Source organism: Schistocerca serialis, chromosome 6 (assembly GCF_023864345.2).
Source record: "Schistocerca serialis cubense isolate TAMUIC-IGC-003099 chromosome 6, iqSchSeri2.2, whole genome shotgun sequence".
Lineage (NCBI taxonomy): Eukaryota > Metazoa > Arthropoda > Insecta > Orthoptera > Acrididae > Schistocerca > Schistocerca serialis.
In genome coordinates, this window is record NC_064643.1 from 695,370,215 (window position 1) to 695,388,416 (window position 18,202).

The following is an 18,202-nucleotide window of genomic DNA, read 5'->3' on the forward strand; positions in this document are numbered from 1 at the left end:
GGTTACAATCTTTTGCTCCTCTTCCACTGAGCGAAGTTCCTGGGAAGTCGCGTGATGGATGGCACGTGCCGTGTTCTCCTCGTCAGTACAGGGGCAGTACGCCAGGAGCGCTGCAGTAGACTAACTTGCCACGACTGTTCGATCACGACAAGTAAGCTGTTCCTGTGAGATGGGATTAAGCCGACAGCCGAGCCCCACCTAGACGTGAGCTCCCCCGCAAAGCGAGACGCCGCAGCGCGCGCTGCTGGTCGCCGCTCACTGTATCCTCAATAGTGACGTCACGACGGCCCGCTCATCCGCGCCACCTGGAGCCCTTGGAGCCCTTCAGCGCCTGAACAGCAAGCGACCCCCCCCCCCCCGCCCCCGCCCCACTCACCCCACTGGTAATGCGGCCATCAACCATTTATGACGCGCCGCGTTTTGCATAAGTAACGACTCAGCGAAAGCGCCAGTCGCTCCCCTCGCGCTTCACGCAGCCAGGCTGGGCTTTCGCGTACGCCTCCCCTCCCCTCCCCCCCCCCCAGGCCCATCACCCATCGCTAGTTGACTACAGCAGAGATTCGCCTGTTTGTAGTCGCTGTACACTCGCCAAGGTATGCTAAGCATACGTTATCAATTCTCCCAATAGTTGTTTTCTTTTCCACCTGCACCTTCGCATCAGGACAACGAAAGAAACATTGATATCACTGTGTACGGCAACATGGATTTGTGCCTACTCTATGCATTTAGCACTAATGAGCTAAGGTGTGTGTAGTATTTTTCTGGCCAAATCTACTGTGAAGGGGCTACTTCCCATTGCATCAAGTATCAGTGTTTCCATCCACTCCACCCTCAGGGACTCACCATTCATTCACTGGGTATGACTTGGTGAAAGTGGGGTTCTTGAGCTTGGGACCGGTAAAAGCCGTCAGTTCTTTGGCACCGGCCGCTGTGGCGGAGCGGGTCTAGGCGCTTCAGTCCGGAAGCATCCTGCTGCTACGGTCGCAGGTTCCAATCCTGCCTGGGGCATGGATGTGTATGATGTCCTTAGGTTAGTTAGGTTTAAGTAGTTCTAAGTCTAGGGGACTGATGACCTCAGATGTTAAGTCCCATAGTGCTTAGAGCCATTTGAACCAGTTCTTTGGCACCATGCGCTCTGGACATGCTTTATCGACTACTGTACAGCAAAGTGCAGAATGTTGTGCGCCATGGGCAATGGGGATTTTTTCTTCACTGTCCGAATAACTAGGATGGTAAAGACCTCTATAGAAAAACGCTCAATCTCAACATGTGCTGCGTGCCAATGAAATGCGCTTATGACAAACCATGATGCAAACACTACATATAGTGCGGCAAGAGGTGCTCAGGTGGCGTACATGACTGGCGAAAGGAACATTTATGAAATATAAAACTATGTAAAACATGTAAATTAACATCCATATGTGCAAACCATTGCAGTTGTATGAACCAAAAATGCATTAAGGTACCTCTATATGAAACTGAAACAAGTAGATAAAATGATGACGTGAGAAACAGATATTCAAAAACATCAAGTTATCAAGATCATGGGCAGTCCTAAATATTACAAATTAGAGACAAAGATCTATTTTTAGTAATTAAAATAAAGAAATATAAGTTTGGAATATGAAAAGTTATGTAACGAACGATAACATAAGGCCATTCTTAAGAATCATTGAACTATTGCTAACCACCTTAAGGTCATGGGTTCTAATATGTCCACAATGACCCCGAAGTATAGTATGGGCGAGATATATGACTCACTCCAAAGCGTGCACTGAAATCCTGGCAAGTGTGTCATTGGATTTATTCCATCGAAGGTACCAAGCGGCCCTTCCGCTGATCCTGGGGGTGGCGCCGTGCAGGGTGCGTGGATGAGTCAGCGCCAATGCCAGTGCCAGAATATGCTGAGTCGGCATCCGGCTGCCCAGCCTTGCAGACACAGAGCTCCTACTCCCACCACAGTTCAGTGACCATGGTGCGTGCTCTGTGCCAGTAGCCGAAGACACAGCTGGATGCTCCCTCAAGTGTAACTCATGGACCTCATGTAGAGCGTCGAAGTGGAACAGCTGATGGCTTCAATGTAGTAAGTCTTAGCAGCACCGCCTGTCTGCCCAGGGCAGCTTGGTCAGTGGCTACAGATAGCTCTGCACCCAGCACGCCATGAGTTCAAGCACCATCCCCGCCTCAGCGGATGGCAGCTTGCACACTGCTGGATCATGCCACCCAGAAATTGGAGTCTAGCAGCCCTCTCGCTCGTTGTGCCAGTGCAGCTCCAAGGCACGGCCCAACCCGCCATAGCTATGATGTGCCTGTGCAGCGGAGGTTGGTAATAGTTTTTGTGGACTGGTTGGCCGACGTCCATCACCAGAAGGTCATCGTGGTTGGCTTGCAACTTACACAATCGTCGATCTCTCCAGTTCTAGACATGGAGAGAATGGCGACACAACTGACCCCCCCCCTCCCCCCTCCATTTGAACGTCCAGGCTCGCTTATTTATACGCCGGTGACGTAGTTCCTCTGAAGGAGATAAGTGGAATGCTCTTTAATAATTACAATGTCAGCTTTCCTCAGCCTGCTTTAGCCCCTACACGCAGGTCAGTAGGGACTGTTGTAACTGCAACATACAGGTTCTTCACAACATGTCAGTGACTCATGCCGCCTTGATTACTTCACACTTGTATACAGTGCCCACCAGACAGTGCCTTCTGCCTGCGAGCGCTGTGGTAGACATGCCTCGCAGAATCGTTTCCAAAATATCAACATTGGCTGTGCCTGCCATCCAATGTGACAATCGGTCCCTTAGCTACTACCTTCCAGCCATCGCTGCGCGAAATTTACAAGAATTCCCCAAATCCACGCCTGTAATTATTCGTGGCACAGCAGTATAATTCCCACAACTTCCCTCACAACAAAACGAACAACTTAAAAAAATAAGGGTGTAGACATAAAATAAAAGCTATCATTGCAGCAACCGTCTAAACACTGGTGGTATTGCATTAAAATATACCTGATTTCCGCTAATCAATTGATCATTCAGGAACGTATCTTTACCAACATAGAGATGTTTAACAATTTCCGGCCGCTCGAGCAGATCTAGCTCTTTCCTCCTCCAAGCAAGGTGTAGCATTCTCAAGTATTCTGGTGTGAGCGACTCGTACCCGCTTGACTTCAGATGCTCAACAAATGCGGAATCCTGGCTTTTCTTAGTTGCCATGTGCTTACTGAACCTAGTTTTCAACATTCTGCCAGTCTGGCCTACGTGCATTTCTCAATCACTACACTCAAATTTGTATGTGCCTGATACTGCACACGTATCTTTATGGGAGCGTTCATTGTGAATATAATTCCGCTGGATCTTATTACCAACAGTGAAAACAACATCCAAACTGTCGTTTCTTAAATGCTTAGCCAAACCATAAGAGAGGTTCCCCATGAACTGGATCTTTCACAAGATTCGACATGGTTCGTGAACTGAAGACCCGAATATAGAATAAATTTCTCTTACATCACGACTATGTTCATCTTCAGATGGTCATTATAGACCGAAACCGGTAGTCTGATGACAAAAAATTTGTGACCATAGATGAGAAGTAAAAGGAACTGGACCTCATAACAGCGAGACGTGGAGAGCTCAGTGCTCAGGTATCGATTTTTTTTCTGTATGTAGTGAAACACGTATGTAACGTAGCAGCGATGGTGAGGCACGTTAAAATCTTTGACCAGAGAGCCTATAGTCGTAGTTAGTATGCGCTTGACCGCGCGAGTGTTGCGAGCAGTTCAGTAGTAGTCGTCGTGGAGTACGCTAGTAGTCGTCATGCAGAGCAGTCGGTCAGTAGTAGCTGTCCAGTGCGGTTGTGTGATGTAGTCTGTCGGCAATACTGGTCAAGATGCTGAATGAGGTATATTGTTAATTAAGGTAATCATCAGATAATGTAAAGTTTATTTATTGTAATTAATCTCCAACAAGTGCCCCAATAATAATTTTGATTTCAAAAGCATTTTAGAAAAAAAAATTATTTAATTGAACTAACGATTTCGTTCCACTTTCCTTCAAGAAAAGTTTCAGTTAAATTACAAAAAAAAAGAATATTATTATTTGCAATGCAGTTCCTCCAAGCCGTGCGCAAGAATAAGAGCAGAAATTTGACTAGCAGTTACAATGAGGTAAGAATTTAATTCTGATTTTTGCACAGGGCCAAAGACCGATATTTCGGTTTAATTGAATTTTCATTATCACTGAGATTTTCTTATCACTTGGTTACACTTAGCGCAATGTCCATTAGCATTCTTAAATAATATTGTCATTTAATAAAATTACGGTGGGGAGGTTACACTTGGCGACACCCAGTCCAGGATCGTATTTCGTTGAGAATCTTTTGAAAAACAGTCAGATATCTGCTCTTATTTGCTTAGATATAATTAGGATTTGGCGCAACGCTTTTACTAATCTTGTGACTTTCTCTCTACAGGTCAACGGCAATTCGTTGCTCTGTTGTATTTGTGTGTTGTTTTTGCATTGTGCTTATTTGTTTTGTGAATATTTGTGACTATTGTAAAAATGCCGCGAAAGACTGTGAATAGTGTATCGCGAGGTATTGTGAATGAAATTACCGCCTTAAACAGCGTGATCGATAGTAATTGTGACACGCAGTGTAATGATGACAATCCTGCGTTCACTGACAATCAATGCATTCCAACTACCAATAATGATGTAGATCTTAATGATGAACAAACGAACTCAATTGTCTCGTCTGTTAATTTGACGACAATTGATGATGCGGGACGCTCTATTGCAATGAGCGCTGCCGAGCTTAACACACCCGATTTGGAAAATTCGAGTAACGTACAGACAAATATTTTTAATGAAAATGAACAAGCTACACAAAGTACGCCGGGGTTATTTAATTCCGAAATAGTGAATGAGAGTGTACATTTGACAGGGAAAGCCTTTTGTGAACCAAAGAATGACCAAATGGTCACACAAAACGCGACAATTGCAAATACACCGTCAAATAGTACAGAGAATGGAGTAGATAATGTTACATTGGGTCAAATTATGGCAATACTGCACAAAATAGTAAAAGACTAGAAAATAATGACGAAAAACAAGACAAACATAATGAACAGGTCAAACAACTTAGGGAAGATAACAAACAAGATAACGAAAAACTCAAACAATACTTGAATGAAAAATTAGACAATAATGACGAAAATCTCAAACAACTTAGTGAACAGGTCAGACAACAGAATGAAAAATTGGATAACAATTCCAGACAGCTTAGTGAACAAATTAGAGCCGTTGCCGCGCAGTGCCATGACACTAAGGAACAGTTGCGCGTGGAAATTGAGGCTTGTTCACGAAAAAATAGCGAAGAAATTAAGTCTGTTGCGCAAGAATTAAGGGAAATGCAAACAGCCGCAACAGAAACACTCAGAGACGAAATTAGCGGAGTCGCTAAACAATGCTCTGAAAAAGCTACACAATTATGGGACGAGTTTAAAGCAATGACGGTAGAACTTTCGTTCACAATGGACGCAAAGATAGACGCGAAATTCGAACAACAGAATACTCAGATTGACGAACGCTTTAATCTTCACATACAAAACAGTGATACGCGTTTCCGCAAATTTATTCAGGATCAAAACAAAGTAAAACGACAAGTCATGGAAACAATCACTGCACAAAGACAAGAAGACAAACGTAAAATGTTCGCGAAAGCGAAGACGTATGTAGACAATAATATTACTACAGTGTCCGACAAAATTAATACCATAGAACAGTTGCACGCGGAATTACGGGATGAAATTTCTGATCTTAAATCAAAAACAGATGCACACACAGTAAATATTCAAACAGTGACAGACAGATTCGAACAATTAGAACTAACACAGGATTGCGATGTCATCAAAGCTGATGTTAAAAAACTGAGCGAAACTACACGTAAGTTGCAAAAACAGATTAATGCGTCCGATTCTAAAACCGATGATCAGGCAAAAATACTGACTGAAAAATATGATGAATTAGCCAGTCGTATTGATGCTATTGAAAGTAATAATGATAATAAATCAGACGATACTGCACCGATTTCATTTAACCAAACACCTGAATTTCAAAATTTACAGCAGACAATTAATGAGATCGATTCGTCTAATAACACGTTGCATAGAAAATTGTCGAGTTTACAACAAGAAGTAACAGAGATGAAAAGTATTTCAGTTAATAACGCATCACAGCAGACGCCACTTTGCGAACATCTGTCAGATTCGCGCAACGCGTATAATTTGGGTAATCTACAGAGAGTACGGGACTTTGATTCCGAACAACCACAGTTCAACAGATTCTTTTACAATCATGAACCTGTTCCATCACTCAGAGACGATAATTTCGATTACAAACATTTTCTGTCAGTGAGAAAGTTTAAAGTTTTTAAAAACGATAGAACGCAGATTCACCCACTGGATTGGATTCAACAATTTAGCTTTGCTCTTCCACCGACTTGGCCTGTAACACACAAACTTGAATTTATTTGCAGTTTTTTGGAAGGCGAACCGGCAACTCGTATGAGACCGATCGCGAGGCAATGTTACTCGGTAGAATAATTTCAGAATGCTTTTCTGTCAGCGTACTGGTCGAAGACGACACAGCGCGGAATTAAAGACCAATTAATTAGCTTACCAAATTATGAGAACACAAATTTTCCCAGTGTCACGCAATTTTTTGAGCACATGGTGCAACAAAACCAGTACCTAAGTGAACCGTACAGTGAATCCGCACTTATACAATTATGCATCTCTAAATTACCACGGTCATTACGAGTGTCACTTCTAACGGGCCAGCAAAAAGAAAACATTTCAACATTCAGAGATCTTTTACAGCTCTTGGAAGTATAGCTATCTGATTATTCTTTTGTAAACAAAAACTTTTCGTGTAACAACCAAGGTCAACAAAAGTACAGCAATTATGATCAGAGACGTAATTTCAATAGGAAAGATAACAGACGCTTTAGGAACGACAACTACCAAAATTCTAATAACAGCCAAAATTTTAATTATCAATATCGTCAAAATTTTCAGCACCAGGAACCACACTTTAGTAACAATAGAGGTATTTCACAACAACAACATCAAAACCAGCCGGTTAGCATACCTAACCAACAATGGAATGCACAAGGTCAACCAGGCTTTAATGTTCCGCCGCGTGCACGTATAGTCCCTGATGCAAGAAATAGTAACGTACGGCAGCAAGGAAACAACTACGTACAAAGAAGGCAGTATTTCAATTCCTATCGTAATGCACCGTATAGGAATGACTATTACGACAGACGTAAAAATAATGAGGAGAATTTTCAGCGTACATCTAACAACAGTCGGTCATACCAACAGCAAAATTATGCACGAGAACCTATTCTCATGAATGAACCCGACAGTAGGTATCATCCAGAGCGTAATACGTCTGGAAGAAGTAATAGGACAGTTCAAATAGTCGAAATGCCACAACATCCTCCTAATAATAATAACACGTCAGATAGAATCTGACTAGATACTGCACAGGACGCATGTTCCAATAACACAAGCACTACTTCAGACACGCAAAATGTTGTTCACGAAAATGTAATTACTTTTGACGACATCAGAGACACTCTCTTGCAGGAAAGACCATTTGTTCAGAAAACTATTTCACATCCTGTTATCGAAATTAAAATTGGTTCATCGAAATTTTCAGCAGTAATTGATTCCGGATCACCTATATCAGTAATAAATGAGGAGACTTTCAACGAGTGCAACAAAGAGAATACGTATCCTACATTACCTTTAGGCAAAACAAAAGTGAAAGGAGCAGTATCGAGTAAAGGAGTAGACGTTAAATTACAGACGCATTTATCATTTTGTATTGGAGGTCATACTTTCCACTCAAATTTTTGGATTGTTCCTTTATTGACAACAGACGTAATTTTAGGTACGAATTTTCTGGTACAACACGACGCAGTCATTGATTTTCAGAATTCTTATTTAATGTTAAAGGATGAAAATATACAATTTGCTATAGAATTTCAGCACTCACTATCTGCGGAAGAGCAAACAATTAATCGCACAGAGGTCATTTCCGCAACACGTAACATAGACTGTAATCCCACATTGTTCACGGATACGTACGTACACAACTATAATACTCCAGACGAAGCTGACTACGACGTAATACAGATGATTTCTGATAAGGTTAAAGAGAGCAGTGCAACTACACACGACGAACGAACGCAATTACACAAAATTCTTTTACAGCAAGCTCCAGTTTTTGACAATATTCCTGGTACTATGTCCGGATTTATGTATGAATTTCAAGTCAAACAGCACGATACATTTAAAGCTATGCATTATCCTATTCCGTATATTCATAGAGAACAAGTTAAAAAAGAATTGCAGGATATGCTCGACCAAGGAATTATAGAACCAGCAGCTAGTCCGTACATAAACCCGCTACATATTGTTAAGAAAAAAGATGGCTCACTTCGCCTTGTACTTGATTCACGTCACATTAATGACATTATTATTAATGAAACTGATCGACCACAGACATTAGAGGAACTTCTACAGAAATTTCATGGTACTGCTATTTATTCTACACTAGATTTGAAATCGGGATTTTGGCAAATTCAACTTCATCCGAATTGCAGAAAATATACAGCTTTTCTCTGTTTTGGCGACTGTTACCAATTTCGCAAATTACCGTTCGGCTTAACTATTTCTTCTGCAGCTTTTATTCGCGGTTTGAACACAATACTTCCGACAGAACTTAAGGACAGAATTACGACGTACGTAGACGATATTCTTATCGCAGAAGCTAACTGGTCTGAACACAATCTGATTCTTGAACAACTGTTACAAACTTTCCATGCACAAGGACTTACAGTTAATCTTAGTAAATCGCACTTTGGCAAAACTTCCATAAAATTTCTTGGACACGTAATTTCAGCAGAAGGCATTGCACCTGATCCGGAAAAACTTCAAGCTCTACGTGACATTACTGTTCCTACGACGAAGAAGCAATTACGCAGTTTTTTGGGCTTAATTAACTTTTTTCGTAAATTTATTCATCACTCTGCTTTAGACACACCCAGATTATGTCAATTAACAGGTAAAAACAGTATTTGGTCTTGGGATAAGCAAGCACACTCTGAATTTATGAACCTGAAACATGCTTTGTTGAATGCTCCACTTTTATCGCACCCAGATCTTACCAGCAATTTTTCCATTGCCACCGACAGTTCCAACACCGCTTTAGGCGTACACATTTTCCAGGAAATTGAAGAAGATGGTTCTACAGTAATTAAAAACATCGCATTTGCAAGCCGCATCTGTCACCTGCTGAACGAAATTACTCCGTTACAGAATTGGAAACATTATGTGTTGTATGGGCTTTTACGAGATTTCGGCACTTTCTTTATGGCAGACATACCACCGTTTACACAGACCATAGAGCTATACAATTTTTGCTTTCAGCTAAATTTACTCACGACAGATTAAGTAGATGGAAACTTTATTTACAGGAATTTAATTTTACAATAGTTCACATTCCCGGCACACAAAATGTTATAGCAGACGCACTATCGCGTTCTCTCGGCAACAATCAGCAAGACGTAGCAACCAACTTCTGCAAAACAAATTTCAGTGTCATGTACATTCAGCAGGTAGCATTTGAAAATTTTATTTCATCGTCATTACAGGACATAGCACAAGAGCAAAATAAAGACAACGTGTGGAAAGAAATTAAACACCTTTGGCAAGATAGGAATAATGTTACGATTAGAAACCACTACACTGTACGCAATGACATTCTGTTTCGCCGCTCTCATCCTGACAGCAACAATTGGTTATTATGCATTCCTGACGAACTGGTTAACAAACTAATCTGGTACACTCATTTAAGTTACGCACATTACGGAGCACGAAAATGTTTTCTTATACTGAGACAGAACTGTTATTTTACCAACATGGAGAAACGTATACGACGAGTTTTAGCGTCTTGTAAAATTTGCCAGAAAGCTAAATCAGACACCACTTCACATATTCCTCCTTTATATCCCATTGTACCTGTTAAATTAAGACATATGGCCGCTGTAGATATTTTTGGTCCGATTCCGAGAACTAACAGAGGTTTTTGCTACATCTTTGTCGCTGTTGAGCTCACTTCAAAATTTGTTACTTTCACTCCGTTACGCAAAGCTACTGCTAAAACTGTTTCGAAAGCATTTGTAAAACATTTTCTATTTCATGTAGGGCATGTGATGAAAGTAATTTCTGACAATGGATCACAATTTCGATGTGGCGTATGGTCACGCATGTTACGAGCTAGAAACATTTCTCCGATTTATATATCCAAGTACCATGCTTCTTCGAACCCTTGTGAAAGATTAATGAAAGAAATTGGTAAGCTGTGCCGAATATACTGCCACAAAAGACATATTGATTGGGATACACACATACTCTCATTCCAAGATGTAATTAATTCCATTCCAAATGAATCCACTATGCTATCTCCGTCTGTTATATTGAAAAACGTTGAACCACCAAACAAAATTAAAGAATTAGTAAACTTCCCCAAATGTCGTCGCCTACGACACCATGAAATAATTGACATTGCGCTGAACAACATCAAACGTGCCGCAGAGCGCCGGAGAAAGCAAAAACAGGTTTGTACACGCCGCGACTTTCACATTGGACAGAAAATATTAACACGTACACACTATTTATCTAGCAAATTAAAAGGTAAGTGCAGTAAATTTGAACTTCTATACGCAGGTCCATATCGGATTCGCAGCATTCCTCATCCCAATGTTGTACACGTCGAAACTTTGAGAACCAGAAAATCGAAAGGCAATCACCATATCTCAAACATTAAACCGTTTATTGAATGAAGACACTGTATGATTCAACACACTATGATGCCATTCACTAATGCAATTATATTTACATGACTAATTACTGATGATTATCGTATTTTTTCTTGGCAAGTGCCCGGCAAGGTAAGGTTAGCAGGTCGCTTTTCTTGTCGTTACACATCAGACCGTGCACATTTTCCATTTTTTGTGTATATGATTGTACTCCAGTTTTGTTTGTATGTACTGTGAAATAGTTAAGATATAACACACACCTGTTGACTTTGACATTCTTTTGCCCTATGACATCTCAAGATCGTGACTGTTTTACGTTTTTTTGCTGCTGCATTGCATTATTCTGTGTACATTTTTGCATCTGAACACTGTCAATGTCTTTGACATATTACGTTTTCTGTCATGTTATGCTGTATGGTTAATTGTGTCACCATAAACCAGACATTATTTAGTGGGTATATGATTTAAATGCATGACATTAATCTTTGTTCATCAATTTCAGAAAGAAATGATGCGTGTAAGAAATAAATTCAACAGAAATGGGAATTTCACCTACGGAATAAACGATAGAAGATGCAATAACTTTATGAGGAAGAGTAAATGGATCAGGATTAACAAGCATTAACAAGAATATACTATACTCATCGTAGAATAGCAGTCTTAACTAATTTTTTCTTTCAGAATACAAGGTGATTGATGCAGGCTGTCAGACTGAACTACACATCTTAGTTTTAGTGATGAAATATGCTAGAGATAAGGAATAGTTGTATGATGAGTAATGAAGTGATTTTTTGCAGATGATAATGAATACTGATGAATAATGATGAAGGATATGGTATTATGAATAACGAAGTTTTTCTTTACAGGTGATGATAATAATGAAGTTATGATAATGTGGATAATGAAGTGATTGATAATGAAGTTTTTTTCTTTACAGATGAGGATAATGTTGAAGTTATATATTTAGGCTATGTAGTTATTTAAGTATTTGTTGCAGTTTGTTTTGACAGCGGGTGTTATATTGCATAGTAGGATGACAGAAAGTTTTGGAAAGGACAGCTATGGAACACATTTTTATACACATTTCACTACCTGTTAATTCGAAGTTCACTACTTTTCAGCATAGTGTGCGTTTCTTCTTTCAGGTCAATAATCCATTTTGTATTTTTTCAGGAGAAGCTTTTCATGATATTTACTAAACCTGTTACTTATTATACCTGTTCTAGTACTTGCATTTTTATTTTTTACCCATTTGTGTTTATCATTTATAAATGTGATCACATATACTGCCTTGTTACATAATCTTGCTACAGCTGACTCATGACGAATGACGTTACCTATCCTCATTTGCAGCAATAGGTCAAAAACAAATAGTGTTATGCCTCACCAATTAATTATCGATCCCAACGCAATGCATTGCTAAAAGAGGTATTACCAGTCCCACATAATGTCACTAGTTTATGATAATTCTGAATAATACTAATTAGCTCTGAATAGTATGTCACTTCAGTAATGACTTCTTAATGATAAAAAAATATATATATATAAAATAATGCTTTGTAACTGGCCAAGGACTGCCACTGTTTATTGTAATACGATTACCCATGATGCCAGCTAATGATTAATACTATATTGGAATGACAAATGATTAATTAATTATGCTATGCTTTGTAATTGGAAATAAATGCGATTGTTTCATAATGCTTTGTAATTAGGAGAAGGCTAATAATTAATACTATATTGGAATGACAAATAATTAATTAACTATGCCATACTTTGTAACTGGAAAGGAATGCGATTATTTCATAATGCTTTGTAATTAGGAGAAGGTTAATGATTATTACTATATTGGAATGACACATAATTAATTAACTATGCTATACTTTGTAACTGGAAAAGAATGCGATTGTTTCATAATGCTTTGTAATTAGGAGAAGGCTAATGATTATTACTATATTGGAATGACAAATAATTAATTAACTATGCCATACTTTGTAACTGAAAAAGAATGCGATTATTTCATAATGCTTTGTAATTAGGAGAAGGTTAATGATTATTACTATATTGGAATGACACATAATTAATTAACTATGCTATACTTTGTAACTGGAAAAGAATGCGATTGTTTCATAATGCTTTGTAATTAGGAGAAGGCTAATGATTATTACTATATTGGAATGACAAATAATTAATTAACTATGCCATACTTTGTAACTGGAAAAGAATGCGATTATTTCATAATGCTTTGTAATTAGGAGGTTAATGATTATTACTATATTGGAATGACACATAATTAATTAACTATGCTATACTTTGTAACTGGAAAAGAATGCGATTGTTTCATAATGCTTTGTAATTAGGAGAAGGCTAATGATTATTACTATATTGGAATGACAAATGATTAATTAACTATGCTATACTTTGTAACTGGAAAAGAATGCGATTATTTAATAATGCTTTGTAACTAGGAAAAGAAGGTTACTGATTCTATGTAAAACAATTAATGAACATTTTTCTGTAATACTACATACATGGTACAGAAATGTTCAATAACTGGGCTATGAATGCCGCAAACTACTAATGTCCTTTATCTTATGAGCTAACTACCCTGAATTACTGCAATGTCCATTTGTCCTGTTTATCCTAGTGATCATGGAGCACTATATTTGGTTTTGCACTAATTCTACGTTGGTGTGCCTTGTAAGAGCGTGGTGTTGACACGACATGCTGTCCACCACCGTGAGCGATGAAGACGTTATTATGGTCCCACTGTTTGGTGTACCTAATGTACTGCCAAAATGAAAACATGGAACATTACTACGACAGTTCAGTGTCTTGGCTACGCTGATAAATTCTGATGGGAAAAGAACGTCAAGTTGTGTCACTTGGTGTTGTACTTCTGTGGAAAGATATGGACTTTCAGAACAGCTGTGTGCTACAACCATGATGCAATCCTTCCCTTTCCTATCCTAATTCTTGTCACATAGTGAAAATCATTTTTGCTAACATCATTTATGTTCATGGGTTATACATTTTTTTTTCGATTCGCTGAACTCCAGTGCGAGTACAGTTATGTCACTTGTCGATATGATTTTTTGCTATTATGTTTATTTATTGCGAAAATGCTAAAGACTTTTTTCGATTTGTTCTGAAGTACAGTATACGTACACTCTTGTCTTTTATATTGTATATACATTTTTTATTTTAATGATATGTTCTGAACTACAGTGCATGTGCACTTATGTTAGGTGTTAATATGTTTTCTACTGAACTTCAGTGCCTGTGCACTTTTCTCATTTTTCAATATGATTTGTACTCATTCTGTATGTTCAATACTTCAGTGTGTATGATTTTTTTTTTTTTTTGTCATTCTGTTTATGCTAAAGAATTTTTTCAGTGCCTGTGCACTTTGTTTTCTGTCAAATAATTTGTATATACAGTTTTCTGATTTACTACTATGTTTTGTACTCACATTTTGTCTTTGTCTGATATATTTTGTACTCGGTGCATGTGCACAACATTTAATTTATGTACTAAATTTGAATATTCTGTAAATTGTAAAAATTTCTTGCGATGGCAAGTCCAAATGACTCACCATCGCTGCCAAATTTTTGTCCCCCCAGTGGAGGGTTATGAAACACGTATGTAACGTAGCAGCGATGGTGAGGCACGTTAAAATCTTTGACCAGAGAGCCTATAGTCGTAGTTAGTATGCGCTTGACCGCGCGAGTGTTGCGAGCAGTTCAGTAGTAGTCGTCGTGGAGTACGCTAGTAGTCGTCATGCAGAGCAGTCGGTCAGTAGTAGCAGCCCAGTGCGGTTGTGTGATGTAGTCTGTCGGCAATACTGGTCAAGATGCTGAATGAGGTATATTGTTAATTAAGGTAATCATCAGATAATGTAAAGTTTATTTATTGTAATTAATCTCCAACAAGTGCCCCAATAATAATTTTGATTTCAAAAGCATTTTACAAAAAAAATTTATTTAATTGAACTAACGATTTCGTTCCACTTCCCTTAAAGAAAAGTTTCAGTTAAATTACAAAAAAAAAGAATATTATTATTTGCAATGCAGTTCCTCCAAGCCGTGCGCAAGAATAAGAGCAGAAATTTGACTAGCAGTTACAATGAGGTAAGAATTTAATTCTGATTTTTGCACAGGGCCAAAGACCGATATTTCGGTTTAATTGAATTTTCATTATCACTGAGATTTTCTTATCACTTGGTTACACTTAGCGCAATGTCCATTAGCATTCTTAAATAATATTGTCATTTAATAAAATTACGGTGGGGAGGTTATAGTAGTTTACCAACCACTTCATGACTGTGTGTATTATTTACTGTGGTGTATTTCAAATTCTCTAATTATTTTTCTATGGAGGATTGGCAGAGCGCTATTTCACTAATGTGGTGCATCATAGATTTGAAAAAACTCGAATTATACTGATGAGGGTGGCAGGAGGAAGCGTGGATTGTAGAATCGCTAGTCGTGGGCTTACGATGGATGTCAAACCGAATAATACCCCCAAAAAGCTAAAGTTGCAAGTCTAATTATGGAAGCACCCTATTATGGTCCATCACTTCGTGAGTGTGAACCTTCTTTTCGTGTAAGGCATTAAATTACTCAGCTAGCAAAGTAATGTCAATGAAGACATGTATCGAGACGATCCAGACAGCAGAAGGATACCAACCCCTGTGTCGCCCACCATACTGTCCAACAGCCAGGAGTGATCGTCTGCGGAGCAATTTCTTTTCACAGAAGGACCTCTTTGGCTGTCATCCGCGGTTCCATTACGGCACCAGTTTTGTTACCCTTCATGGCAAGCCGTCCCGCGCTTACACTTCAGTGAGATAACCCCCCCCCCCAAATCCTTTCTTGACAAGCAAGGTCGCCGGATCTCTCCCAAACTGAGAAAGTTTGGACTAGTATGCGCATGGTCCTCTAACCATCTGGCGATTCTGACGACATAACGCTTAGTTGGACAAAATTCGGCACGATGTCCGTCAGGAGGACAACCAACAACTCTTTCAATCAGTACCAAGCCCATTAACTGCTTACATAAGGGCCAGACGTGGACCAACGCATTATTGACTTTCTCAATTCGTGAAGGTGTTTCTCTTGAATAAATCATCCAATTTTTCTGAAACTGTAATCATTTGTTTGTCTGTACATGTACAACACATCTACAGATTTCCGTCCTATCCGGATAATTCCTTCATGGTGCGCCTTTTTTTTTAATAATATGTACCCCCCCCCTCCACCATGATCCATCGCCCTTGCCGTTGGTGGGAAGGCTTCCGTGCCTCAGCGATACAGATAGCCGTACCGTAGGTGCAACCACAACGGAGGGGTATCTGTTGAGAGGCCAGACAAACGTGTGGTTCCTGAAGAGGGGCAGCAGCCTTTTCAGTAGTTGCAAGGGCAACAGTCTGGATGATTGACTGATCTGACCTTGTAACACTAACCGAAACGGCCTTGCTGTGCTGCTACTGCGAACGGCTGAAAGCAAGGGGAAACTACAGCTGTAAATTTTCCCGAGGGCATGCAGCTTTACTGTATGATTAAATGATGATGGCGTCCTCTAGGTTAAAATATTCCGGACGTAATATAGTCCCCCATTCGGATCTCCGGGTGGGGACTACTCAAGAGGACGTCGTTATCAGGAGAAAGAAAACTGGCGTTCTACGGATCGGAACTCGGAGTGTCAGAACCCTTAATCAGGCAGGTAGGTTAGAAAATTTAAAAGGCGAAATGGATAGGTTAAAGTTAGATATACTGGGAACTAGTGAAGTTCAGCGGCTGGAGGAACAAGACTTCCGTTTGGGTGAATACAGGGTTATAAATACAAAATCAAGTAGTTGTAATGCAGGAGGAGGTTTAATAATGAATAAAATAGTAGGAGCGCGGGTAAGCTACTACGAACAGCATAGCGAAAAATTATTGTAACCAAGATAGATACGAAGCCCACGCCTACCACAGTAGTACAAGACTATATGCCGACTAGACCCGCAGATGACGAAGAAGTGGAAGAAATCTATGATGGGATAAAAGAAATTATTCAGATAGTGAAGGGAGACGAAAATTTAATAGTCATGGGTAACTGGAATTCGATAGTAGGAAAGGGAAGAGAAGGAAAAGTAGTAGGTGAATATGGAATGGAGGTAAGGAATGAAAGAGAAAGCCCCCTAGTAGAATTTTGCACAGAGCATAACTTAATCACTTGGTTCAAGAATCATAAAAGAAGGTTATGTACATGGAAGAAGCCTGGAGATACTGGCAGGTTTAAGATAGATTATATAGTAGTAAGACAGCGATTTAGGAACCAGGTTTTAAATTGTAAGACATTTCCAGGGGCAGATGTGGACTCTGACCACAATCTGTTGGTTATGAACTGTAGATCAAAACTAAAAAAACTGCAAAAAGATGGGAATTTAACGAGATGGGACCTGGATAAGCTGACAGAACCAGAGGTTGTAGAGAGATTCAGGGAGAACATTAGGGAAGGATTAACAAGAATGGGAGAAAGAAATACAGTAGAAAACGAATGGGTAGATTTGAGAGATGACATAGTGAAGGCAGCAGAGGATCAAGTAGGTAAAAAGACGAGGGCTAATAGAAATCATAGGGTAATAGAAGAGATACTGAATTTAATTGATGAAAGGAAAAAATACAAAAATGCAGTAAATGAAGCAGGCAAAAAAGTTTAGAAACGTCTCAAAAATGAGATCGACAGGAAGTGCAAAATGGCTAAGCAGGGATGGCTAGAGGACAAATGTAAGGATGTAGAGGCGTGTATTACTAGGGATAAGATAGATACTGCCTACAGGAAAATTAAAGAGACCTAAAGAGAAAAGAGAACCAGTTGCGCGAACATCAAGAGCTCAGATGAAAACCCAGGTCTAAGCAAAGAAGGGAAAGCAGAAAGGTGGAAGGAGATTATAGAGGGTCTATACAAGGGCGATGTTCTTAAGGACAATATTATGGAAATGGAAGAGGATGTAGATGAATATGAAATGGGAGATATGATACTGCGTGAAGAGTTTGACAGAGCACTGAAAGACCTAAGTCGAAACAAGGCCCCGGGAGTAGACAACATTCCATTAGAACTACTGACAGCATTGGTAGAGCCAGCCCTGTCAAAACTCTACCATCTGGTGAGTAAGATGTATGAGACAGGCGAAATACTCTCAGACTTCAAGAAGAATATAATAATTCTAATCCCAAAGAAAGCAGGGGTTGACAGATGTGAAAATTACCGAACTATCAGTTTAATAAGCCACGGCTGCAAAATACTAACACGAATTCTTTACAAAC